Raw genomic sequence first — 26,307 nt, forward strand, 5'->3', positions numbered from 1 at the left:
CCATGACAACAGGCAAATATAATCCAATAAACATAGGGCCATAGTGATGATAGTACAGGGGTTAAGGCACTTGCCTCGCATGTAGTCAACCTCAGTTCGATACCTAGCACTGCATATGGTTCCTTCGAGCATCTTCAGAGGGATCTTTGAGCACAGAACTCAGAATAAACCGCGAGCACTGCTGGGTATGGCCCCCCCAACACCCCTCCCTCAAGGGAGATAAAATAAACACAGAAGGAAGCATGTGGCCTTAGCAAAATGAAAGACTGACCAACCAAACCAGGAGAGATTGTCCTCTATTACCGTAGATCAGTTGCACAGGTTTACTGAAGCCTCAGCTCAAAAGAGACAACGGGACCAGAGAGAAAAATACAGGGGTAAATTCTCTAATGTGTGCCTGACTCCATTTCGATCCCCGCACTCTCTATTTCTCCCACCAAGCACTGCAAGGAGCAAGTCTTACACACAAAGCTGGGAGGGAGTGACCCCTGACATCACCAGGCACGACCCCAAGACAAAAATAAAATATGAATTCTTCACTGTAAATCATGTGAAGATTTACATGAGCTAAAAGATCATGCATTTGGCCTGTGTTGGGACTTCGCGTTGAATATTGGCAAAAATTCTGTTGCTATTCTTGACATAGTCCATTGGTGAAGAAAGCCACTTAAATCTTGGGCTTTGGGAAAAGTTTGGTTGGGATGCGCAGGCTTCTAGATGTGGCTGTTTCAAGTGGAAACCAAACCACAGTGGAATGACAGGGGATTCACAGGGCAACGCCCATTTTCCAAGCAGCTTTTAGTAAACACATATTCCTCTTTGACGCGCAAACACCTGTTTCAACAACACCTTGGAACAAGACTGGTAAATGTATTGACTGCTTTTTGAGAAAGAAGCAGTTCATTGGGCCAGAGACAGGACCCAAACGGCTGGTGTGCACGCAGGTAGTCTGGGTTCAAGCCACACGAGTCTCCGAGCACTGCGTAGGAATAGCATTCAAGCACTGGGTCCAGAATAGCCCTAAGGTGGTTGTGGACCCCCAACAAATAAACAGAAACAGTTCCTTATCTGACAAGTCTAATTTCAGTCTATGCATCATCTCTTGTGGTGGTGAAAGATAAAAGTTATCAGGGAGATTTTATCATCTACATCCCCACATGCATTGTGGTAGATATTGTAAAGATATACATGCAGACACAGGTAAAATATACAGGTAAAGATATGCAGACATAGGTGTCTGAGAGTCAGGTTCTAGGAAGCTACAATTTGCTATGAGTGCAGAAGCTTCCTTTAGTATTGTTATGTCAACTCTGCATCTAGAGTTCAATTTCCTTTTCTCCTTACGATTGTGTAGTTTTAGGGAAAAGTTGAGATCAGTGCTTCGTCAGTTACTTTTCATGTGACCAGCTCAGGAGTTCTTGCCAGGCAGGTCCACATCAGACTCATTTTTTTTAATAACACTGTCACTGTCATCCCATTGTTCATCAATTTACTCAAGCAGGCACCAGTAATGTCTCCATTGTGAGAGCTGTTGTTACTATTTTTGGCATGTTGAATACATCAGGGGTAGAGCCCGGCAAGCTCCTGAGAGTATCCCGCCCACGCCGCAGAGCCTGGCAAGCTCCCCGTGGCATATTCGATATGCCAAAAACAGTAACAATAAGTCTCACAATGGAGACGTTACTGGTGCCCACTTGAGCAAATCGATGAACAACAGGACTACAGTGCTACAATGCATTTTTAAAATATTCTTTTAAAAATTTAGCCGTCATGATCTACAAAGTTATTCCTAGTTGGCTTTCAGGCTTACAGCTTCTCAACACCTCACTCGTCAGCAGCGTCAACTTCCCATGCCTGATGTACCCATTTACCTTCCCACCCCCCAGCCTGCCGCTGTGACAGGCATATTTTTAAGTTTGGTTTTTATCGTTTGGCTCTCATGCTTTCAGTGTTTTTGGTTTTATGGCGCAGATAAGGAGTCAAATCACACATCTTCATCACCAATGTGTCCCTGTCCTAGTGCCCTTGTTACCTTCTGTCCTCTTCTTTGTCCTTTCTCCCTCACAGTTTCTTTCCTTCCTTATCTTCACTAGGTGTCCCCCCCTGACCCCCACCCTGATACCTTGATTTCCCTTGCTCTGTTATTCTCTGCTACAGATAATTCTGGGGCTGGAACCATAGCACAGTGGGTAGGGCATTTGCCTTGCACTCGGCTGACCCAGGTTCAATTCTTCCACCCCTCTCAGAGAGGCTGGCAAGCTCCCTGCGGCGTATTCAATATGCCAAAAACAGTAACAACAAGTCTCACAATGGAGGTGTTTCCCCACCACCACATTCAGTCTCCTGAGCACCACCAGGACTAATCTTGGAACACAAAGTTTTTAAAGCCCCTGAGTACTCCAGGCTGTGGCAGCCTCCTCCACCCCCCAAAAGAGATGATGGAGTTTGATTACAATCTTTATATAAAGTGCATCATTAAAAAAATTGTATGTGCAAAACCAAAAATTTGCTGAAAATCAGAGCCACAGTACAAAGGAAATTAGTTTTGCAGGCTCTCTGAGGGTCAGTGCTACCCAAGACGTTATCACCCCAAATTCTGCAGTGTTGATTTGTTTCCTGTATTCCCTCTCCTGGGCAGGCTTCCTGCAGGACTCCGGTGCACCCGTCAGCTTCCAGGAAGTATTGCTGATAACTGGGGGCCATTAAACGATCGATACTTACAGCCCAAACAGAGACTCTTCAACACTGCAATTGTCCCCGCAAAAGTCTCATCTTGACAATGAAAAGATGCAGCCCCAAGTCCCAGGCTGCACTTGGAGATCCCAAACCTACACTTGCTTCTAGAAGAAACTTCTCTTCTTTCTTGGGTTTTGTGAAGTTGCCATCGTTTTCAGGTGTCCGGGACAGCAATGCAGTATTAGTCTTTTTTTTTCTTTTTTTCTTTTTGGGTCACACCTGGCGATGCACAGGGGTTAGTCCTGGCTTTGCACTCAGGAATTACCCCTGGCAGCGGTGCTCAGGGGATGATATAGGATGCTGGGAATCGAAGCCGGGTTGGCCGAGTGCAAGGCAAATGCCCTACCCGCTGTGCTATCACTCCAGCCCCTGGCACTGTCATTTATTAAGCCATATCCACGTGAAAGTCACCGGTGGAATTCCCCAGTGTCAAGGTGTCAGTGATCAGGGGCGTACTAATTTCCTTCTAGAACTTTTACTTGGCACCCACAGCTTGGTTGCTGAGTCCAGAAGGCCTAGCTCTCAGCCTGCCTTAGCTCTCAGGATCCTCACTGAGATTTTCACTGATAGGGGCAGGTGACTCTTCCTTTTGCTTGAACGTGTAGAAACCATTTCGGAGTTGGTCATTAGCCGACTTTCAGTGCTGCTGTCTCGAAGATTAGGAAGGCCCCAAAGAGGGAGAGAGAGTGGGGAACGGCTGGGCCTTGGAACAATTAGATCAGCCACTCTAGGTTTCTAGTCTGCTGGGGTGCTGTTCGGGCCACTCCCCACACAACAACAATTGGAAGCAGACAGATCACTGCATGAGAATCAGAATGAAAAAGAAAAAAGTTTAAGATACGTGAGAATTCACAAAATGTGAAGGTGGCTTGCGTTGCCTACCGTGTCAGGGCACGATTCCATCATTGACACAGGCTGGAATTCTTCCAATTACCAAAATATTCCTCTTTGCTTAACAGGGCTGATCAGTGCCAGTGAATGTAGAAATACTGTGGAAATGACAAAAATAGGAACATGGCAACGTAATTACAAAGCAGATGATATTGATGTCGTGTCTGGAATTTCAACACAGTAGAGGGGGCGTGGCTCAGGACAGAGGAGGAATAAGCCCAGCAGATTTTAAAACTTTTACACGGGTACATGGCTGGTGCAGCACTATTAAAATATCTTTGTTTTGTGGTTGAGCGGTTCCCAGATACATAAATATGAAGTTGGATCTGGGGACCACCTCTGACAGTGCTCAGGGGCTACTTCTGGCTCTCTCTCTGGTCAGGAGTGATACCTGGCAGTGCTGGGACCAGGCCTGGGTTGGTCAAATGCAATGTGAGAAAGAGAGAGGAGAGAGAGAGGAGGGAGAGAGAGAGAGAGAAGGAAACAGAAAGATCACCACCTCTGCATTATTCCTGGAATCTCAAGGAGAGTGGCTGCTAAGTAACCATCAAGACTAATACTGCAGGGGGCTGGAGCGATAGCACAGCGGGTAGGGCATTTGCCTTGCACGCAGCCAACCCGGGTTCAATTCCCAGCATCCCATAATGGTCCCCTGAGTACCGCCAGGAGTAATTCCTGAGTGCAGAGCCAGGAGTAACCTCTGTGCATTGCCAGGTGTGACCCAAAAAGCAAATAAATAAATAAATAATAAAATAAATAAAAATTAAAAAATAAATGATAGTGCCAGTCTCAATATGTAAAAAGCCATAGGGGTCTGGTTAGGTGATCACACCAGCCACAGCGTTCCTTAAGAGGGAGCACAACCCTAGAGGTCTTCAATTCTCTGAAGACTAAGACTTGAGGAAGCTGCAGAAGACAGGTAGACAGCTGGAAGAGATTGATTCCTGAGAGAAAGGAGCCATTGCCGCAGTATCCAAAGGCAAGGTGAGCAGCCTTTGCTGGGATTATAAACTTTAGAACATTTCCCAGAAATCTTGGCTAAGACCATAGCTCACGGCTACCGTGAGCACCAGATTTGCAATATAGACACACATCCGCTTTTTTGGAAGAAGATGCCATCTAGAGAGAAAAGGCCAGTGTATGACTTCAAACATCTGACTCTTTGGAGGGCTAATACATCTGACAACTGCAAGTTGAATCCCTATTGCACCTTTCTGAAAGTCTTGGAGACATTCCGGATGCTAAGTACTCTGTCGGTGCTCTAGAATTGGAATCACCAAATCCAGATGACAACACATCTGTAGATCAGAAGTTTTGTTGAATATTTTTATTTTGTTTTGTTTGGGGGTCACAAGTGGCAGTCCTCAGAGGTAACTCCAGGCTCAGCACTCAGGAATCCCTTCTGGCATGCTTGAGGAACAATATGGGATGCCAGGGATCAAACCTGGGTTGACTGCATGCAAAGGAAGTGCCTTACCCACTGGACTATCTCTTCATTTTTGGTTTGACGAATATTTTAAGTTCACTGTTGAGACTTCATGCTCAGAAAAGAAAAAAATCATGATCCAAATATTACCACCTGGTCTTCCAAGAGTTCTGATGGGGAAGTATAAAGAGATGAATCGCCTTGTCAGACCTTCTAATACAATATTCATTCTGTATCCATGAATCAAGAACTTACTCCCTGGATGAAGTGTTATCTTAAAGAAGGACATTCCATAGGGCTATCATAGCCATAGAGAGTGAGTCCTCTGACAAAGCTGGATAAATTCACTGGAAACCTTCTGGAAATGATTCTTCATTCTGAACGCAAAAGGACCCAGGGGAGGAGGCCATAATGTCAACATTTCTAGGAGTTTGGAAGAAGTTGTTCCCATGCTTGTCGATGACTCTGAGAGGTTCATGACTTCAGCAACGAAAACAACTGCAGATGTGATAGAAAAAGCTAAACTTGGAGCTGGAGCTTGAATTTGTGACTTACTTGCTGTCATCTCATTGCAATGTAAAGAGATGAGTTGCTTTGACACAGAAGCCAAGACAGGGTCCTCTTGGAATGAAATCAGCTTCTGGTGGAGATATCGTGAGCATTCCTGAAAGGACCACAAAAGAGTTAAAACAGGACATGAGCGTAGTAGGGAATGGTGGTAAGTCACAAGATTGACATTAGTTCACAGATGTTCTACTGCAGATAAAATGCTGTCAAATAGGAAGAGAGCCAGTACAACAGTTAAGGTGCATGCAAGATGATCCCATGATCCTCCAAGTCACTGTATCACTGTCATCCCTTGCTCATCGATTTGCTCGAGTGGGCACCAGTAACGTCTCCATTGTGAGAGTTCTTGTTACTGTCTTTGGCATATTGAATATGCCACAGGGAGCTTGCCAGGCTCTGCCATATGAGATACTCCTGGTAGCTTACTGGGCTCTCCAAGAGGGGTGGAGGAATCGAACCCAAGTTGGCCGCATGCAAGGCTAACGCTGTGCTCTTGCTCCAGCCTATCCTCCAAGTACTACCAGGAATGATCCCTGACTGGGAGTAAGGATTAAGTCCTGAGCACCTCTGGTGTGGTCCAAAATCCTATCACTGCCCCCATCCCCACCCCCACCAGAACGCTGTCAAACAGCATCACATGCTACTGAAAACTCTTGTGAAAGGAAGAGTCAAATATACTAGTTCTTATTTTGAGGAATTGCCTCTGCACCCCCATTCAGCCTTCAGCTAGCCACCTGCCTCATCAGCCAGCCACCCCTGCCTCCAGGATCTGATTTGATTGGGAAGGGAGGAGCTTAGTGAAAAACAGAACCCAACCTTGAGATGTTAAATAGGTTTATGTTTCTTGAGCCATGTGAAAGCTTCTACAGGATGCTTTCCAGAGAGAACTGAGCTTAATGGCAATGAAAATGCAGCCAGAAGAATAGGACATTTCATCACAGTCTTGGAGGTCGGTGGTAGTCCACAGTGGATTAAAAATATGACTAATCACTAGTTTAAAAATATAAAGCTAATGTCTCTGCGATTCTTTTAGCCTTTTTTCCCTCCTGGTGCCAAGTTGGCCACTGTATTTCATTATTCCTGTATTTCAAATACAAAGGGGGGGAGGGGAAGAAGAGTGGTAGTGCCAAACATTTTTACCGTGATTTTTCAGGAAAACAGAAGTTGATTCAAGCTGTATCTGTCCATCCAGCACCCACAGCAAATACTATTCTCTTGAACATTAGCCTGAATTTTCATATCTTCACTTCTGGCTACAAAGGAAGCTGGAAATAGGTATAGTTAACTCCCCAACCCCACCCCACTTCTATAATGGAAAGAGGAAAGGAAAAATGGAATGAGGGATGGGTGTTGTGTCTAGTTGTCCTGTTTGCTGCAAGAAGACCAATAATTTCTCATTTATAATTTAGAAGACAAAAAGTACTTTCATTGGAAGTAGGAAAAAATAGATTCTTTCTTCCTGAACTGAGAGCCCCAGAGTGGGGCTGGGACCACTGAGCTCACTGGTGGGCATCGGGAAGATGTTTGAAAGCCCTCAGTGTTGCCTCCAAGGCACACAGTGCCTCTGTCCTTGGGGAATCTGCAGGTTCAGAAGGAGTCATTGGTGAGTGCCATAGACAGTTCAGTTGCCTGGCCCCTGGGCGAGATGACTCCATCAAGTGTCTGATGACTCGATTCACTGAAGCAGAGCTATAGTGAAATGCAACAGCACCCTCAATGTAGGGTGAAATACAAAACAAATCAACAGAGCCAAAAGATCCCCAATAAGATCTCTCTGTCTCGGGGAGCAACAGCATAGCGGGTAGGGCGTTTGCCTTGCACGCGGCTGACCTGGGTTCAATTCCCAACATCCCATATGGTCCCCTGAGCACCGCCAGGAGTAGTTCCTGAGTGCAGAGCCAGGAGTAACCCCTGTGCATCGCCAGGTGTGACCCAAAAAGCAAAAAAAAAAATCTGTCTGTCTGTCTGTCTCTCTCTCCCTCTCCCTCTCTTCTCTCTCTAACCCTCTCCCTCTCTTCTCTCTCTCCCTCTCCCTCTCTTCTCTCTCTCCCTCTCCTTCTCTTCTCTCTCTCCCTCTCCCTCTCTTCTCTCTCTCTCTCCCTCTCCCTCTCTCTCTCTCTCTCTCTCTCTCTCTCTCTCTCTCTCTCTCTCTCTCTCTCTCTCTCTCTCTCTCTCTCTCTCTCTCTCTCTCATCTCAGGGTAGTGTTGTTTGCTCATTCCAAAGATGGCTTCAGGTGTGTCAAGACAGGGCCACTGAAATATCAGGAAGTCAAGATTTAGTTGACCAAAAGGCTTCTAGATCAAGCCAAAGTCCCATGGGGCAAGTTGGAGCACTTGCCAGCCTCTGATGAGGACACACTCCAGCAGGGGCACAGAACCCTTCGAGACATATCATATGAGATTATGTGTCAAAAAGCCTCTTGTTTTAAGTAAACACATTTGTAAATCACTTGGCAAGCGTGTTGAGAGCCCTTGCTCGATTCCTGCTTCCCATGGCTGCTGTCTTCTTGGCTACACCGGCTTCTGCAATGGCAAGAGTTAACTTTTTCCAGACAGTCCTGCCCCGGAGCAGAGAAGACAATGCCTTATTGTGAACTTACACAAGATTTGCAAATATGATGCAATTTTGGTGCACCCAGGGCCTGAACTTTACAAACCTACCAACGATTCCAGCCAGCCTATACTTGTCAGCCAGAAAGCATAAAAAAAAAAAAAAAGACGGAATACGTTCCCTTTTCTTCACCATGGTTCAAAGACCATCTCAAAGATATTCTCTCAAGGACCTGTGTGATAGAACAGCAGGAGAGGCATTTGCCTTACACACCCCCAAACGGGGTTCAACCCACCACCGCCTGTGGTCCCTGAGCCCCACCAGGAGTGAACCCTGAGCACAAAACTAGAGATAAGCCCTGAGCACCCCTGGGTGTGGCCCCCCAAACAACAACAACAGCAGCAACAACAGACGCTCTCTTTCCCTTCTCGTGTCTTAAATACCAGGAGTTGATATCAGTTTCACAATAACCAAACAAATCATCTCTTTCCTGCATATGACTTTCTCATGACCTTTCTGGATGGCTGAGGGAGCCTTATTGGTTTCCTTCGAATTCCGATAGCCAGAAGCTCTGGATTTCACCTGACAGCAGCTTCTATGGAAGGTGCCCGGAAAGATCTCTTGGTTTCCTTTCAGTTCCTCTCAAGGATTCTTGAGAACCAACCTCCGAGCTGGGGTTCTTTTGGTGGGAGTTCCAGATAGCTACACCATGTCATAGCATTACAAGGTAGCCGTCACTCTCTCTGCAGTGAGAAAAACGGAAACAGAACAAACACTTTCCGAAGGGTACATGGCTAGCCCCACTACCTCGCCCCTCCCACTGGCTTCAATCCCCAGCACCCCTCATGGTCCCTCAAGCCCTGTCTGGAGTGATTCCTGAGCTCAGAACCAGGAGCAAGCTGTGAGCATCGCCAGGTGTAGCCCCCAAACCAGGAATGAAAATCAAGGGGGCCAGAGAGACGACTGTCTGCACATGCTTTGCATGTGGGAGGCTCAGGTTTAATCCCCGGCACCACAGAGTCTCCTGAGCACTGTGGGGAGTAACCCAAGCACTACTTGATATGACCCAAACACCCCACTCCTCTGCACCAGAAGAGGCAAGGAAAATGAGGTGGCCAGATTACAGTCGAGTCAGGATGGCAGACACCACGGTGTGCCCTGGAGTGTGTCTTGCTCTCAGAGACTAACATAGAGATAGTCATGCATGCAGATGACAGTGCTCATGAGTCCTTTTCAAGTGCAAGTCTGAACACTTGTCTTTTTCTAAGTGTGTTTTTTGAAGTTCTAGGTTTACAATACTGGCCACATCCCAGCAGCACCACCTCCACCAGATGACCACCTCCTTCCACTGCTGCTCAGGGTCCCCCCCCCCCCGCGCCCTCCCCCCTCCTGTGAGAAGCTTCCCACTGAAGACCGGTTCTCAGTTTCTGTTCCTTTGGGGCAGCTGTTATTCCCCTACTTTGTTCCTTGATATCCCACATAGCAAGAGTGAAAGCTGGTTCCCCACATAGCAAGTTCTCTTGTCAATTTCCAGAAGAGGAAATTGAAGTCCAGAGAAGTTCAATAACTTGTCCAAGGTCAGACAAAGGCAGCAAGTGGAGATTTGCTCTAAGTCTTTCCTGTGAAATCTCTGTGAGCTTTTTTTTTTTTTCAGCAGGTTTTGAGGTACTGGTTCCGATTTGCTTATGTTTACTTATAATGCCTATTTATTCTCCATCTTGGAGATAATTTCTCATCGATCTGTACAACTAATAAAGTAGATGTCACTTTCTCCAGTGGAAATTTATGTTGTTTGCTTAAATACTTTATGATTAACTATCTGGAACTTATCAATGAAGTCATTCAGTAATTGAAGTCTCCTCGAATAGGGTAGATTATAGATGGAAATTTCTACTTAATGGTCGATTATACTTAATGATCAATTAGCTTGGGTAATTTTGCTTTTCCTTCTTTTCCTAACAACCTTTTGTGAAAGATAAACAGAAGAATCAGTGGACTTGAATAGTCCAGGCACCGAGAAGCAAGACACAGTATAAAAACAACAGAGATAAAGCTTTGAACGGTTTGGCCTCATTTTTGGTTTAGGGATTTTTTTTTTTTTTAAGCAATCTCAATCTTCTGGGCAGTTAGCGTGAGCAATAATTAGGCAGATTACAAAGACATAAAGGCATCTTCTGGGGTAGAGTTGAAGTCCCCCGATTTGTGGTTGGCATTTAAGGGTTCTTGGACCCAACTCCACTGGGAGTGTGTGAGGCCTCCCCCATACCCGAAAACAATTCTTGGACCCCATCAGTCACCTGAGAATTCACCTCAGATCTGATCAGCTCTGACACCTTCTTCCAGAGAGTCTTAGATTCCTCGGATGGAAATCTGAGAACTCAGTCGCTCAAAACCCCCAAACCAATCTGTTAGTCATGGAGACTACCATGACTTCTCCTTCAACTTCCATTCCCTGCATTTGTCACCAATTGGCTTTCCATCAGAGTTTCCTGGAACACTGTTTTCCAGTTCTATTCCTGCACTGGAGCAGCTAGCAGAACGCAGGAAACCACATGACTCCCTCCAGTTAACTACAGAGGTAGCCCTGTAGCACTGTCGTCCCAATGTTCATCGATTTGTTTGAGCGGGCACCAGTAACGTCTCCATTGTCAGTTGGAAGTACTGCATAGACTGGAGCAACGCACGGGAAAGAGGCAGAGAGGTTCCATGCACTCTCCGTGAGCACTACCCTCTCCAGTTCTCCACAAGTTCCTTAACCCCAAATCCCTCCTTATGGAGGCTTCAATACCTAGTCATAAATTTATTAGTCATAGATTTATTCATTGGCTATTGGCTGTTGGGCTAAATCTCTAACCCTACTCTCCATCTTCGCCCCCAGATGTCTGGGGTTGGGACTAGACATTCTCTTGGAATCAGCTCTGTTCTCCCATGCTTGCAAAAGCCACCTCACCTCCGTAACCAAAAAAAAAATAAATAAATAAATAAACTTGATCACTCTCAATATGTAGGAAATCCCTAGCCTTTGGGGACTTGTGAGCCAGAAACTATGGAGGAAAACCAAGCCAAATATGAGAAAGAATTGGGCGGGAGGGGCTTGGGGGCCACACCTGGCTCTGTGCTCAGGAATTACTCCTGGGGTTGCTGGCTGGGAGGCCGTGTGAGATGCTGGAGACGGAATCCAGGTCAGCCGCGTGCAAAGCAAACGCCCTTCCAACTGTACTATCACTCCAGCCCCCAAGAACTCTATTTTCATCACTCAGGTGGCCAAATGTTTCTTAAGAGTCTCATAAGGATTATATATGTATGTCTTACAAATCACCACGTCACCGGTACCCTTGAATGTTTTGAAAATCAGTTAAGGCTGGTGTCTGATGAGCAGCGAGGGTGGGTGAACCCACACTCTTTCGGGCTCCTTGTCTCCCTCAACCTTTCCCTGGGGCTGTGGGAAACCCAGGAGCTCCCTTTAAGAAGACTCTGGCTCTTGGGTTGGCGGTGCCCAGCACTCTGCAGAGAGCACCTCAGTCCTCTGAACCCAGTGCAGCTGTAGGGATGACAAAGAATCCCCAGGCCTCCAGCGGGTTCCCAGACTCGGGTCTCTCACCTCCTCTGGAATCCTTTTCCAAGGGAAACCCCATCCAGGCTCCTAAGCATGGAATATTCCACCCTTCTCCTTCTGACCTGGCCCAATTCCCTCTTGGTTCCAGAAGGTCAACGCCTCCAGCCCTTTCCTATCGGACTCTGGTGGTCAGGACTTCCTGTTGAGTCATCTCCCTACCCACACACCTTTGAATCCAAGGGCCTGTTGACTTGCCCTTGGGATCAAGGAAAGGCCAGAGGGCCACAAGCGCTCAGCCCTCTGTGGTTCTCAGAAAAGAAGGAAAGAAAGGGCTCTGGGGTTCTATGGTGAACCTGCAGACCCCAAAACAGGCTCTGCTTATTCTCAGCACCTTCTAAGGTTGTTTTTTTAAATGGGGAACCATATGCAGTGATGCTCAGTGGCTACTCCTGACTCTGCACTCAGGAATCACTCCGGCAGTGCTCAGGAGACCCCAAGGGATGTTGGGGATCACACCCAGGTTCCCTGTGTACAAGGCAAGCACCTCACCCACTATACTATTGCTTCCCACAGTCACAGAAGGAAGTGTAATATCACCCAGTCGCACCTGTAATGGGGATAATCTGGAAAAATTTGATTGTGCAATGAAAGCAGTTGTATAATGGAATGGTAGAGTTACTAAAGGGCTCGAGTTGGGTCATTTGTTTGTTTGTTTGCGTACCTGGTGATGCTCAGGGGTTACTCCTGGATCTACACTCCAGAATTACTTCTGGTGGTGCTCAGGGGACCCTGTGGGATGCCGGGGATCAAACCCCAGTTGACCATGTCCAAGGCAAATGCCCTACCCACTTTCCAATCGCTCTGACCCCAGGGCTATGTCTATGTGTGTGTGTGTAAATATATAAACATATGGGTCACTGTCATTCCATTGCTCATCGATTTTTTTCGAGCAGGCACCAGTAATGTCTCTCATTGAGAGACTTATTGTTACTGTTTTTGGCATATCCAATACGCACGGGCTCTGCCGCACGGGCTCGATACTCTCGGTAGCTTGCTGGGCTCTCCGAGAGGGGCGAGGAATCGAACACGGGTTGGCCGTGTGAAAGGCGAAAGCCCAATATATATGTATATTTCAGTGACTGGGATAGAGTCTTGATATGGTCATTTGGAAAAGTCGGTTACAGAGTAGAAGACACTATTTCAGTCGGATCTTTGGATCTTTGAAACTTAGGAATGCATCATGACCGTTGCACTATATCATAGGCTTATCCCAAGGGTGCTGGCTGAGATTTCTCTTGCTTCTCAGGCTTCTGTGCAGTTACCCACAGAAATGATGCGATTTTCACTGACATATCTTGTACGAATACGGACTGGCTCAGAGCTGTGATGCTGGATGGGGTGGGGGGCATGGGGGAGTCAGGCCGGGTGTAGTCCGGGCTCCTTTTCTGGAGTCTTGAGCTCGAGTGAAGTCATGACCCATCTTGACATACTTCTTGGATGTTGATAAGAAGTTGATTTGCAAAGGAAACAATGCTGTGTATATTCACCACCACCAATGTCCCTAGTTGAAGTCCCTTGAAGGGACAAGTGTTGGGCCATTATAGGACTGAAACCCAATCATGAACAACATTGTAACTGTGTATCTCACTGTGATTCAATTAAACAAAATTAAAATTAAAAAATATAGATATACTGCAACCAAGAGATGCATTTGGAAAGTGACACATCTTACAAGGACACAACTAACCTCATCTATTTTTATTAAGACCAGGAGAAGCAAATCCTTCCAAGAGTTCTGGGGATCGGGACCGGAGTGATAGTACAGCGGGTAGGGCATTTGCCTTGCATACGGCTGACCCGGGTTCAATCCCCAGCATCCCATATGGTCCCCAAGCACCACCAGGAGTAATTCCTGAGCACAGAGCCAGGAGTAACCCCTGAGCATCACTGGGTGTGACCCCCAAAAAAAGAGTTCTGGGGATTCTTTTTGAGTTTTTGGTTTGGGGGGGTCACACCCTAAGGTGCTCAGAGCTTGTTCCTGGCTCTGTGCTCAGGGATCATATGTGGTGCCGGAGTTAGGGAAGCAGCTTACTGACTGTGCAAATTCTCCATCCCCTCCAGGGGTTCCCTTATTCCTTATCACCATTTCCCCGAAACTGCACGCACTCAAATTGCTTGCAAACTCAAGACACTTGGGGTCTTGTTTGGTGGGGGTAGGACTTGGGAGAAAGTGGAAATGAGAACGAGAGAACGAGCACAGAGAAAGGCAGGGAGGATAATGATGTTCAAGAGGAAATCGGGGTGAGCATGCAACGGCATGCAGGAGGAGGGGAAATGTGTTCAGGAGACCCTGGAAATCAATTGACTGTGCCCCGACCTTTCACCTCAGTCCTGACACCAGATTCCCTAGAGTTCCTGGCTTGAAGGTGAAGCCTTAACCGAGTGACAGGGCTGAGGTCAGGAAGAGCCTGTTTCCTTCCACAAACAGGGGGTTTGTACCCTCCGACTTACAACATAGCATTCCCAGAGGCTTGCACCCTGCCAGTCTCTGCATCAACGTTAATGCCATGGAAGAGAGAGTAGTAGGGCTGACAAAATAGTCCAGGGCGTAGGGCTTATGCCTTACATGCAGCCCACCCCGGATGCATCCCCAGTACCATGGGGTCCCTTAAACATTGCCATGCATAGCCCTGGAGGTCCTGAGCACTGTTGGGTGTGGCTCTGGGAGCCCCAGGCACTGCCTGAGTAGCCCTGGCGGTCCCAGACACTAGAGGTCTTAAGCAACACCAGATAGGCAGGTCCTAGCACTGAGCTGCAGGCTTGGCTGGCCAATTATCCCCCCACCCCCACCCGGGAGTAATCCCAGGACCCCCTGAGCACTCCTCAGGAGTGCCCAGGCCTGAAAGAAACAGCAGGAAATGTTTCTCAAAGAGTATCTTCATCACCTATGTCTGTTACTTCAAGGGAAGCATTGGTAAATAAACAGTTGAGTTCTAAATAGTTCAGCAGCCACTTAGCCTGAGAAGAAAGGCTACTGATGGCTAAAATTTACTTTGAAGTGCATCCAAATAATAAGGTGGATGGATGGATGAAGGTGTGTGTGTGTGGGGGGGGGGGAGTTATATATGTGTGTGTGTGTGTGTGTGTGTGTGATCCACACAAGCAAGTATGGAGTAATGTTATTTGTACAGACTAGGGCGTTGGTAAATGGGTGTGCACACGTTTTCAGTTTTTCTATTGGAAACTTTTTATTATCAAATGTTGGAAAGATTGACTTACTAGGAAGAAGAGCCTCTTTAAATTGACAGTACATAGGCACTTTTGCTTCCAGAGCCCATGTGCTGCTTGCACCCACATGGCCGAGCACATGTGTTGCCCCCTCTTTCCCCCTTGAGATGTGGACTCTCATGCTTTCCTGTCTAATGCTGGGGTGTGTGTAGGGGCTCTCCCCGCCTTCAGAGAAGCCCGCATATTCTCCTAAATGTATTCCTCTCTCTCACTTTCTCTCCCTCCTTCCCCTTCCTTTAACGTCTTCCAAATCAACTTGGTTTGACTTCCAAATAAATTCTGTCACTGTCACTGTCACGGTCATCCCATTGCTCTTCAATTTGCTCGAGTGGGCACCAGTAATGTCCCTCATTGTGAGACTTATTGTTACTGTTTTTGGCATATCCAATACGCCACGGGTAGCTTGCCAGGCTCTGCCGTGCGGGTGCGATACTCTCGGTAGCTTGCCGGGCTCTCCGAGAGGGGCGGAGGAATCGAACACAGGTCGACCGCGTGAAAGGTGAATGCCCTACCGCTGTGCTATCACTCCAGCCCTCCAAATAAATAAATTAAATAAAATAAAATAATAGTACACAGGGCCAGAGAGATGGGCTGAGCACTTGCTTTATATGTGAGAAGCCCTGGACAACCACATGGTCCCCCCAAATGCTGCCAGGCCAGGAGTAGTCCCTGATTACTACCCGGTGTAGCCCCTAAATAAAACCAGAAGTTAAAAGAATCCATAGCTGGCATCAGATAATCTCATCTTCGGCCGCAATTCAGTGTCGCATGTCCTTCCCTTCCTGAAGGGAGCATAACATGACACCATGACACACACCATACCCATGCCGCTGGACCTTATGCCAGGCTGTTTCACTTGGGGCACCCCAGAGTGGGGGCGGGGGGCGGGTGAGATCCCTCCCCACCGCAAGGGACCCAGCCCGGGCAGCCGAGCCTCACCCACAAGTGAACCTATTCCTGGACAGTGCGGCCAAGAACGACAACTCACATCTCACACCATCCATGCTCCAAGAGTACCATACCACATCTGATGGGGATTAAGCAGGAGGCAACCACCGCTAGAGGGAAATTTTTGATATATGCACACAAGGCTCAACCTTTAACAACATGTTCCTGATTGCTTATAGAAGGGCTTAATGGTTCCTCAGTGAAATACGACAATCTCCACACTCTTTCCTCTAAAGAAAACTCTTTGAAGCATTTTCAGTGTTTTTTTCATAACAAACAATGCAAAATAAATTATTTCGGTTCTGCTTTGGGTCAAGGATTGGGGTTGAGGATGGAAACGTCCAAAAGATGGTGGTGGGAAGGTGTCATGGTGGTGGGATTGGTGCTTGAATATTAAATGTAATAAAATATCGTGGACTACCTTATAAAAAATGTTTTTAATGTAAAAGAGTCCACAGAGTGGAGGGTGGAGTGAGGGTACAGAGGATTGAAGAGGTGTGCCTGGGTGTGGTAACCCCATCAATCCCCACCACTGTGCTATTCCTTCACCAGGTGTGACCCAAACACAAACTTGAAAAGAATTCAGGGCTGGAGCGATAGTACAGCGGCTAGAGTGTTTGCCTCGCATGAGGACAACCTGGGTTTGATCCCTGGCATCCCATATGGTCCCTCAAGCACCACCAGGAGTAATTCCTGAGTGCAGAGCCAGGAGTAACCCCTGAGTATTTCCAGGTGTGACCCAAAAAGCTAAAACAAACAAAAAAGTCAAAGGCACAAGATTTTCAATTGTTTGTGATCTTTTCTTTTTAAGGCCCATGAAATAATGTATTCTTCCCTTATTTTTAATTTTTTTTTGTTTTTTTTTTTATTTTTTCAGTTTGGTTTTCTATTCAGGGACCTTACCAGACAGTGCTCAGGGGTCATTCCTGGGTCTGTGCATAGGAGAAATGTCTGGTGATGCCCAAGGGACCACGTGTGGTGCCAGGATCTGAACTAATGTGGCCCCGGTCACATGCTATACAAGCTTTCTATCCTCTGCGGTTTTTCTCTGAAACCCCCACCACCACCCCATCCCTCTAACCCCCTCCTCCCTTTATTTTGAACTGCTTCTTCCTTGGTCTCATCTACGATTCTCTCTGGCAAAATAGCATAAATGTTGGGTCTCTGTAAAGGCATGTTTCATTTCATTCTACAACTTAAAGGAACAATACGTCACGCCTTTGTTCTTGAATTCCTTATCAGCTATGAAATTGACTGTTTGACTATATATAAAATGCAACTATTCATTTTAATAACTGTTAGCTAGTCAATACCTGTTTGGGCAAGGATTTAGATCCTTTATCCCTGAAGAGTTGGTGTTTTGTTGTTTTTTTTTTTTTCAATTTTCACCCTATGGTAGATCCTAGTAATGTAATGAAATCTCAAGTTCACTGATGTCCAGAAAAGACCGCACTTATTAAACGAGATGTACACATTCCATCTTAAAAGCACTTTTCGTGCATTCCAAGAACTTGGTCCTGAGTATTTACATTTTAAACCCCTCCTATTGATGCAGCCGATGCTTTGCAGTGATTGGACCTAGGAGGGAGGAGGCGGGGTCATTTCTTGCCCACCTTCCCCGTACCCACCCAAACCCAAAAAACTACAAAACAGTGTTACGCCACACTGCAGTCGCCTGAGAGGTCCTCCAAATTAATCCCTGCTGGCATCATTTCACCGTTGATCTCTACTCTTTCAAAACACAGAACAGTCAGAAGTTATCCTTAGACTAAACTATGGCCATAATTTCTGAAAAAGCTGTCAAGATTAGGTCACAAGTTATCTAATGTTCATTTGTATTCAGTTACATCAATAGTCTGAGAAAAAATAAAACCAGCAGAGAAATGCTGGCATGTGAATTCTTTTTTGTAGCCAAAAAAAAGTATATTTCAGTACTATCAAGTACTAACATCCCCGTGTTAGTGTCAGTTGCATCCTCAAAAATGAATAAAACAAATCTCTCCTTTTCCAAGAATACAGAGCATCAACACTGGAATCATAAAACTAGAAGCTTTATACATTTTTATGTTTATCACGTGAATACAATGAGCTGCAGAGTCCCCCAAAAGTAAGCAAACATGCCAGTGAGACTTGGATCATTTTAGGAAAACTATATTACTGAGACATCGGACACACAAACCAGTTTGTCCAGTCAGACCTTGACTACGGAAGAGCTCTAAGAGGCCAGAAACGAACAGCATCTTGCAAGACATCGAGGCCCTGTTTTAATCAGAAAAAGAAAACCCTGGCACAGAGGCTGCGTGGAGCTGTGAAAAGCCCTTTGTCACTCAAGCCAAGCCTTCTCGAAAGATAAGAAGAATAAGTTCAGTATTAGAAATGGGAGCTATCTAAAGAAAACAGTGGGGTAACAATTGGTATCTAGCGAACTGCTTACTATTTTTAAGCAAATTATTTAGTAAGTAAAACTGTTCTCCCCTTTCCTTTGAGAAGCATGGAAACCTTGAATGTATTTAGATAAAGGGAACAAAGTGATATTCAAATCATTTGGTACCACACTTGCATTTTATAGCTAGAAGAAATGGAGGTGAAGGGGGGAGGAAGGGGCTGGGGGAGATTGTTAGTGATCCCAAGGGCACAGAGTTACCTATACAATAGAGAGCATAACATAGAAACCATCTGCCCCCACCCCGTACCCCCAAACAATGAAGAACATCATCAGTGACACAGATTCATCCGAGAGACAACTTACCTGCTTCTGACAAAGGCAGGTGGGGTGTCGGGGGGCTGAGGGAGGGTCCGAGGCAGCGAGGAGGATTGCCCCGGAGGGAAGGGTCGCCGGCAGAGAGCTCCCAAGATTAGCCAGGCGTGTTGCCAACCCACCTGCCTTCCCCAGGAACGGCATTCTTCAGAAATCCTACCTCCCAGCCTCAAACTTGAGTCACCTGACGCGCCGGACCCCACACGCCATCTGCACGCAGCAGCTCGGAGAAAACCACCTAGTGCCAGGGGCACGATTCGTCAGCGTTCCCCTGCTGCTCCCTGCACCCTCTCTCGAGGGTGCCACCATCCCCCTGGCAGAGGCAAAGTTCTCCCCCCCCCACCACCACCTCTGCCTCTGCAGACAAGGTGGGGGTGGCAGATGCAGACAGCCCCGAAGTCCCACCCAGCCTGCGCCGCGTCCCCCAGCCGACGAATGTGCTTGGCGAGAAAAAAGCTGCCCCGTATTCTTCCTGCACGTTATCCCCTGAGCTGCTTTCCCATCGGAGCCGTGTTTGTTCTAATAACACATCGCACCAGAATTATCGTTCCCCGGAAGGATCTCTGAACTTGAAAGCGAGCAAGGGGGGCGGGGGGGGTTGGGGGGGGGGGTACGGGAGGATGCCAAAGAACAGACAAAGACAGACTTTGTGGCGCGGCTGCATTTGGAAACTTCTCTCCCCCAAATTTTGCCTCGGTCCTGGTCAATACTAACCCCGAACAGTCGGGGTGTCTCAGCGAAACCAGCGATGTTCTCCTGGACCCCCAAGAATCAGCCCGGGCTACAGAACCAGCTCACCTCACCCCCAAATAGGTGGAGGGACGGGCATGGGGGAAAAAACACCCCCCCCTAAATAATGCAGATGAAAGAGGTTGCATTTACCTAGGAGAGTGCTTCTTATGGTGCTGGGAGATGAGGGGGGGTGGGGAAGGAGGTGTTCCCACCCCCACCCCTCACTTTCGTTCCTGAGAGAGATTCCCCACTGCTGCAGGGGGGAGATAGGGGGCTGGGGTGGGGAGGGGGTCCGTGCGGGGGTCCCACAAGGCTACCACCGTGAGCCTGGGAAAATGAGGTGAACGGGACATCGTCGGCTGGCTGGCACGCTATTGTTGCGATTGTAATCCCAGGCGTTTTCCCCGGGCTTGGCACGGGGTGACGACGAGAGGTTCTCCCTGGATCCCTGTCAAAGACACGCCAGAGCTTCCCGCGGGCACGCAGCAGCTGCTGCTCGGCCACTTTCGAACGGGCATTTGACTTTAGCTTGAAAAGTTTATTAGCGATTCCGCTCAGGCCGGCTGGGAACGGAGAGGTGGAAGCAGGGTAATCTCAGCCTATGAATTATTCACTCCCCAGCCCTGGCCAAACTGCCACCCTGGCGGGGCGGCTCTGACAGCCCAGCCACGGCGTCCCCGGTACCTTTGTCATTTGTATTTCTTTATCTCTCTCTCTCTCTCTCTCTCTCTCTCTCTCTCTCTCTCTCTCTCTCTCTCTCTCTCTCTCTCTCTCTCTCTCTCTCTCTCTCTCTCTCTCTCTCTCTCTGCTCCGGTTCCGTCTCTTAAGGCTCGGCGTCACAAAACCCGAGCCTTTCAGAGAGGATATAACTTAAATGTGCTGCTGTCTCCACCAGCTGTTTCCCACCACCCCTGCCCCCAACACACACACACACACACACACACACACACACACACACACACACACACACCAACAACCATCCCCTAAATCATTTTTAAAAATAAAACAGGATGATCTCTTGGAAGTGCTTTGATTCAATGCATTAAACACACACACACACACACACACACACACACGCATGCATGCACGCACGCACGCACGCGCACACATACACACAGACTCACAGATACCAACAACAACCATCCCCTAAATCATTTTAAAAAATAAAACAGGATGATCTCTTGCAAGTACTGTGATTCGATGCATGAAGCGCGCGCTCGCATGCACACACACACACACATGCACACGGACACCAACAACCATCTCGTAAATCATTTTAAAAAATAAAACAGGACGATCTCTTGCAAGTACTTTGATTCGATGCATTAAACACACACACACACACACACACACGCACGCACGCACACACGCACACATAAGCAGCATGACGAAGAAGTGATGTTCCGTTCACATCACACACGCAGACGAACTGGTCCCCTCTGTCTCTGCCTCCTTTGTTGTCAGCCTGGGCCAGCCCCGTGGCAGACAAGAAGGGGCCAGTCCTGACGCGGCACAATCCCGGCCCCCTGCTTGCCTTCCCCGAGCAGACACAGGCTGAACCCGGGGAGGCAGGAGCAAATCCAGACCCCGTGCCAGGGGCCGGCGACACGCCCGTCTCGGACCAATCAGCAGCAGCTCGTGGGAGAGTGGAATAGAGACAGCCACTCTCCCGGGCACTGTAGCAGAAACTCTTCCTGGGTGGCTGTCGTGTCCCTGCGCGTGGACAGCTGTCCCACATGCAGAGGGAATCTGAGATGGATTTAGGTCAGCGGGGCTGGTCGCTCTTTCCACACCCGGTTCTAAGGGAGGAAGAGTGTGGGAAGGGGAGGTCCGTGCCCGCCCAGGGGACCGGCCTGATTTGGGAGCCACAAGGGCCACTCGGAGGCCACAGGGCGGGCCAGGCCCCAGCCAGCCAGACCCAGAGCAGCCTTGTGTCCTCCGTCCTATTTATTCCTTGCAGGTGGGGCCCCAGGGCGCTGGGGGAACCAGTCGGGGTGACCCCGACCCACCCCCACCCAGGAGCAGGTACCCAGACGTGCATCCTCTTCTCTGCTCGCCTGCAAATTCGCCAGAGCCAAGTGAGATGCCCGCCCCAGGCTGTCCGACTGCTGGCCACGGCCCCCGGCCTCCCGCCCCACCAGGGACAGGCTCCTGGTGGCAGCCAGAAAACTCCGTTGCCTGGTGCCCAGTGGCCAGGCTCTGGCATGGGTGGGCACTCAGGCAGCTAACTCGGCAGTCAGCTGACCTGCCAGGAGCTATCATTCAATGTCCCGGGCCAAGTCTGGCCGGTGGCTAAGGTGGCACCAGGCCGATGCCCTTGAACGCCAAGGCCAGGGTGCCGCCTTCCTCTACCCGCACCTGGCAGCGAGCCCCTGGGCCCTGGCAGCCACCACGCCTGACTCGGCCTCACTTCCTGCTGGCTCCGCAGCTGCTTTCTAACACTCAGCCCTTGGGACTTAACTGTTCACAGCCCGCTGTGCAGGCCCTTGGTGCCAGGGCGCTGGCAACCTATAATCGGCGGGCAGGCGGGCATTCACTCGTGCCCCCCCACCCCTGCCCCATCTCTTCGGTGACTTTAGCGTCTGAAGATTCAGAAAGCGAATGCCTGTCCGGGTTTGGGGTTTTTAAAAACATACTCCCTCAGTGATGGTGGGAGGGATCGCTCGGGACGGGAGTATGTGCCTGCTGAAAGTAGGCTAAGGGCCAGACGGGATGGCCGCTCGGTGTCTGCATTGCAAACCGTGATGCCCCAGAGTAGAGAGAGAGATAAAGAAGGAAGGTGCCTGCCACAGAGGCAGGGGACGAGAGGGGTGGAGGTGGCGGGAGGGATACTGGGAACATTGGTGCTGGACACTGGTGGAGGGATGGGTGTGCAGTCATTGTATGACTGAAACTCCGTCATGAAAGTTTTGTAACTGTATCTCATGGTGATGCAATAAAAATAAAATAATTTTAAAAAGCCAATAACACAAATAAATATACCCACACTCCTTCTCTGTCTCTTTCTCTCTGTCTCTCACTTTCTGTCTGTCTCTCTGTCTCTGTCTCTCTTTCTCTCATCCTCTCTCCCTCTCCTTTTATTTTTAAGCAGACAGGCAGGAATGGCCCCGCACCCCTGGTAAGATGCAGTGAATTAGTCAGTTGTAACTGAAGGCATGGTGAGAGCGATAGGAACGGCACACAGTGAAATGGACAGAGCAGGGGCCTTTGGGCCGGCCACTGTCGTGCCCAGTGCAGGCTCCGTGGCAGAGACGGGCCTCACCTCCCTGTGAGGTGTGTGGATCTGCAGCTCTCACCAGAACCTTGGTGGGCTGAGGACGGCTAAAATAAGAAAGCAGTCATTACCCGGCGTTTGTTTAATGACTGTAATCATACTGACTTAATTCAGCTTGCTGAGGTGTTTAACAGAAAGCCAATTAGAAATGAGTGCTCAAAGAATAACAATATCGGGATTTGCACGATGGCACCTTCTTCTGAAGATCATCAAGGTGCCATTTTTACAAAGCCCTCAGGAATCGCCAAAAGCGACCCACGGCAATCAGCAGCCAGCATCGGGGAGAACCCACGCACACCCACGTCTCACCACACATTTGTATGAGACTCATTGATGTATTGGCCCCAACTAGTTATTCTCTAAGGATGCCACGGGTTTATTTCCTAGAAGCTTTATTGTTCTAGGTTTGTTTTTCTTCTCTGGTATTCTTTTCTGCTGGGCTGGAGCGATAGCCCAGCGGGTAGGGCGTTTGCCTTGCACTCAGATGACCTGGGTTCAATTCCTCCACCCCTCTTGGAGAGCCCAGCAAGCTATCGACAGTATCTCACCCGCACGGCAGAGCCTGGCAAGCTTCCCGTGGTGTATTCAATATGCCAAAAACAGTAACAATGAGTCTCACAATGGAGACGTTACTGGTGCCCGCTCGAGCAAATCGCTGAGCAACGGGATGACAGTGCTACAGTGCTACAGTGGTGTTCTTTTGGTTGGAGGTCACATCCAGCGGTCTCAGGGGCTGCACCCAGCCTATTGGCTTGGTGCTCAGAAACCACATGGTCCTGGGGATCAAACCCTGGACTCCGACGGACAGAGCATGCACTCAGCCCACTGAGCACTGTCTCCGGCCCAGTCTCTGGCTCCTACCTACTTGGGTCTCCAGAGGTGACTTTTTCAAAACAAGAGGCTTCAAGAGAGTCAGCAGAGGGTTCCAAACTGGATGAGAGAGCGGTTGGTTTTGTCCTCCCAAAATGACTGTGAGGGTCGAGTGATATTTAAATAAGGACCCACTCCTAGAAGGGTGGAGGGGGGTGGAAGGAGTGAGTTATGGGCCTCTGCTCATGGACGCTCCCTGGACAGGCAGGCTCAGGCCAGAGAAGCCACTTATCATAAATCTACTGTGCTGCCTTCTGGTAAAACCTGCTCTGGGGGCCAGAGAGAGAGCACAGTGGGTAGGGCACATGACTGACCTGGTTTCAATTCCTGGCACCCCATAGAGTCCCCCAAGCCCCACCAGGAATGATCCCTGAGCACAGTGTCAGGAGTAAGCCCCCAAATGAAAAAGCAGACAACAACAACAACAAACAAACAAGTTAAAACCATCTATGTCATTGAGATCGCTGTACACAAAAGATACACAAAACACACAGTCCTATGACCCTTGGGTCTACTGTCACCTGGTATGTGAATGTATGTCCATTCGTGGGGGGTGCGAATGGCCTTTTGCGTGTCTGCAGAGACAAACTGTATGTTTCAGGGCTTAGGATCTTTCGACTGAGGCGATTGAGCGTCAAGAGAAGATGCTTCGCCTGGAGGTTGTGGGGGTCTTACGTTCACACAGGTCAAGAGTTGTGGCGTGAAGTCTATCTCTTCCATGGACTGGGAGTTTAGACTCCCCTCCCCCCTCTTCCATTGGCATCAGGACAGTCACAAGCTGGCTCCTATGGGCTCCGTCTCATTCCTCAGAGACGCTATTGAGCGCAGGGCACGCAGGTGCAGAGAAGGTGCGGATAAGTAGCTGAGGGGAGAAAAGGAAGAAACGTCCTTCGAGTTGCCTTCGACAGGCTCCAATAAAAATCCCAGGGGAATGCAAAATAAAGTAAGTGCAATTCTTTTATAGATTGAGCATCCTGATTAATTCACTATTTGATTATTCATTAATTGATTTCAATGAACAGTGAGTTCCATCCATTGAAAGAAAAATCCTATTTTTGCTGTTCCTTTGTCCCACCTCCTCCCACAGATGCTGGTCTCCAAGCCTGCCCACGCTGTGCTTGTTTCTTTCCAGAGCCAGAGACCCGCACCCAGGAAATGACATCAAATGTGACCACAAGCACTCTCCAAATGACCAGGCGGTGGCCGAAGAGACCTCACCCTTCCACTCCTGTTAAGCCTCCTCCTGCCCATTACGTGGGATGACAACTCCGAGAGGGAGAGCGGATCATTTATTGTCGGCAGTCTGCTCCGAGCAACAATGGTGAGTCCATCCCTAGGCGTTCTCTGGCCAGAGTTCCGGGTGCTTTACGTTCTGTGGCCCATTTCATCTCAGCAACAAACCTACACAGAAAATACTGTTTATTGCCACAACCACTCCACTGAGTAGGAAGCAGTCTGCCTCATTCACAGATGAAAAACGGAAGCATGAGGAGGTGAGTCCTGAGTCCTATTTATTCCCCCACTCCTTCGTGATGGGTCTTTATTGCTTTACAGCATAATGGGATTTCAGGGGTGTAACTAAACACCCCTCTTGTGTATAGGACTCACTACACCAAAGTTCTAGCACTATCCTGCCACTATGAAAACCCCTCTACCTATTTGTACCCTCTCTACACACACACACACACACACACACACACACACCCCTGGTGATTATAGGCTGGGTCCCCTCTGTGTTTAAATTACACATATAGAAAATACAAACTTGATCTTGCAGACCCTAATCCAAATGGATTGCTCTGGGTTTAAATTAGAATTTTGTGTTCTTTATTTTATACTTTTGTTCAGGGGGCACACCTGGCAATGCTCAGGAGTTACTCCTGACCCTGCACTCAGGAATTACTCCTGGCGATGCTTGGGGAGGTGGGGGGCCACGTGGGGTGCCGGGGATAGAACCCGTGTCATCAGCATCAACAGCATGCCAGGCAAAAGCCCTCCCTGCTATGCTATCTCTGCAGCACCCAGAGTCTTGTGTTCTTAAGGGATCAAGTAGGGGCATTCGGTTGTTTGGGTGTCTGAATGGACAGGAAGGATCTAGAGGAAGACAGAAACAATGGGAAACTTAACTTGCAGTCCCTCGGGGGAAGCGCTAAAGTCTAGTGAGATTGATGAGTACGAATGACCTCAGAATGATCAGGAAGCTGTGTTGGATGTTGGAGAACTCCTCTTATGACATTTGGATGAAGTGATATTTGGATGCTCTGAGCTGTCTCCAAAGGGTGGGGGCAGGAGACACCCTGGCTATTAGGATTTCATGATGTTGTGGCATGAAATAGTCCAACCATGGCTGCTGTCAAGAGTCCCACAACAAGTCGTTCATAGAACCCCTTGGCGTTTCGTGGTCAGTTGTGGCCCGTTGAAGCTGGCTTCACCGCTCCCCAGTGTGGGCTCAGCGAGCAGATTCTGCTTAGTCCTGCCACTGGGTCATATCAGGGACTCAGAGCAGGCTTCATCAGGGACAACACATCAGGGACAACAGCACCCTGACAACACTTCAGGACCCCAGCTTCTCTCCGGAAGTCATCCTGCTCTCTCTCTCCCAGGTTGTGTCTTTTTTGTTTTGTTTTTTGGGTCACACCTGGCAATGCGCAGGGGTTACTCCTGGCTCTGCACTCAGGAATCACCCCTGGCGGTGCTCAGGGGACCATCT

At 48.5% G+C, this 26,307-nt stretch overlaps 1 long non-coding RNA gene across 1 annotated transcript; it reads right to left on the minus strand.

Moving 5' to 3' along the window:
- Window positions 1-280: 280 nt before the first annotated feature.
- LOC129402140 (uncharacterized) lies at window positions 281-19,216 on the minus strand. Its single transcript, XR_008628562.1, has 2 exons — window positions 18,713-19,216; window positions 281-5,717 (listed from the first exon to the last, which is right to left on the minus strand). It is a non-coding gene; the product is annotated as an uncharacterized LOC129402140 (long non-coding RNA).
- Window positions 19,217-26,307: the final 7,091 nt, after the last annotated feature.

The sequence above is a fragment of the Sorex araneus genome, chromosome 2 (assembly GCF_027595985.1).
Source record: "Sorex araneus isolate mSorAra2 chromosome 2, mSorAra2.pri, whole genome shotgun sequence".
NCBI classification, from domain to species: Eukaryota; Metazoa; Chordata; class Mammalia; order Eulipotyphla; family Soricidae; genus Sorex; species Sorex araneus.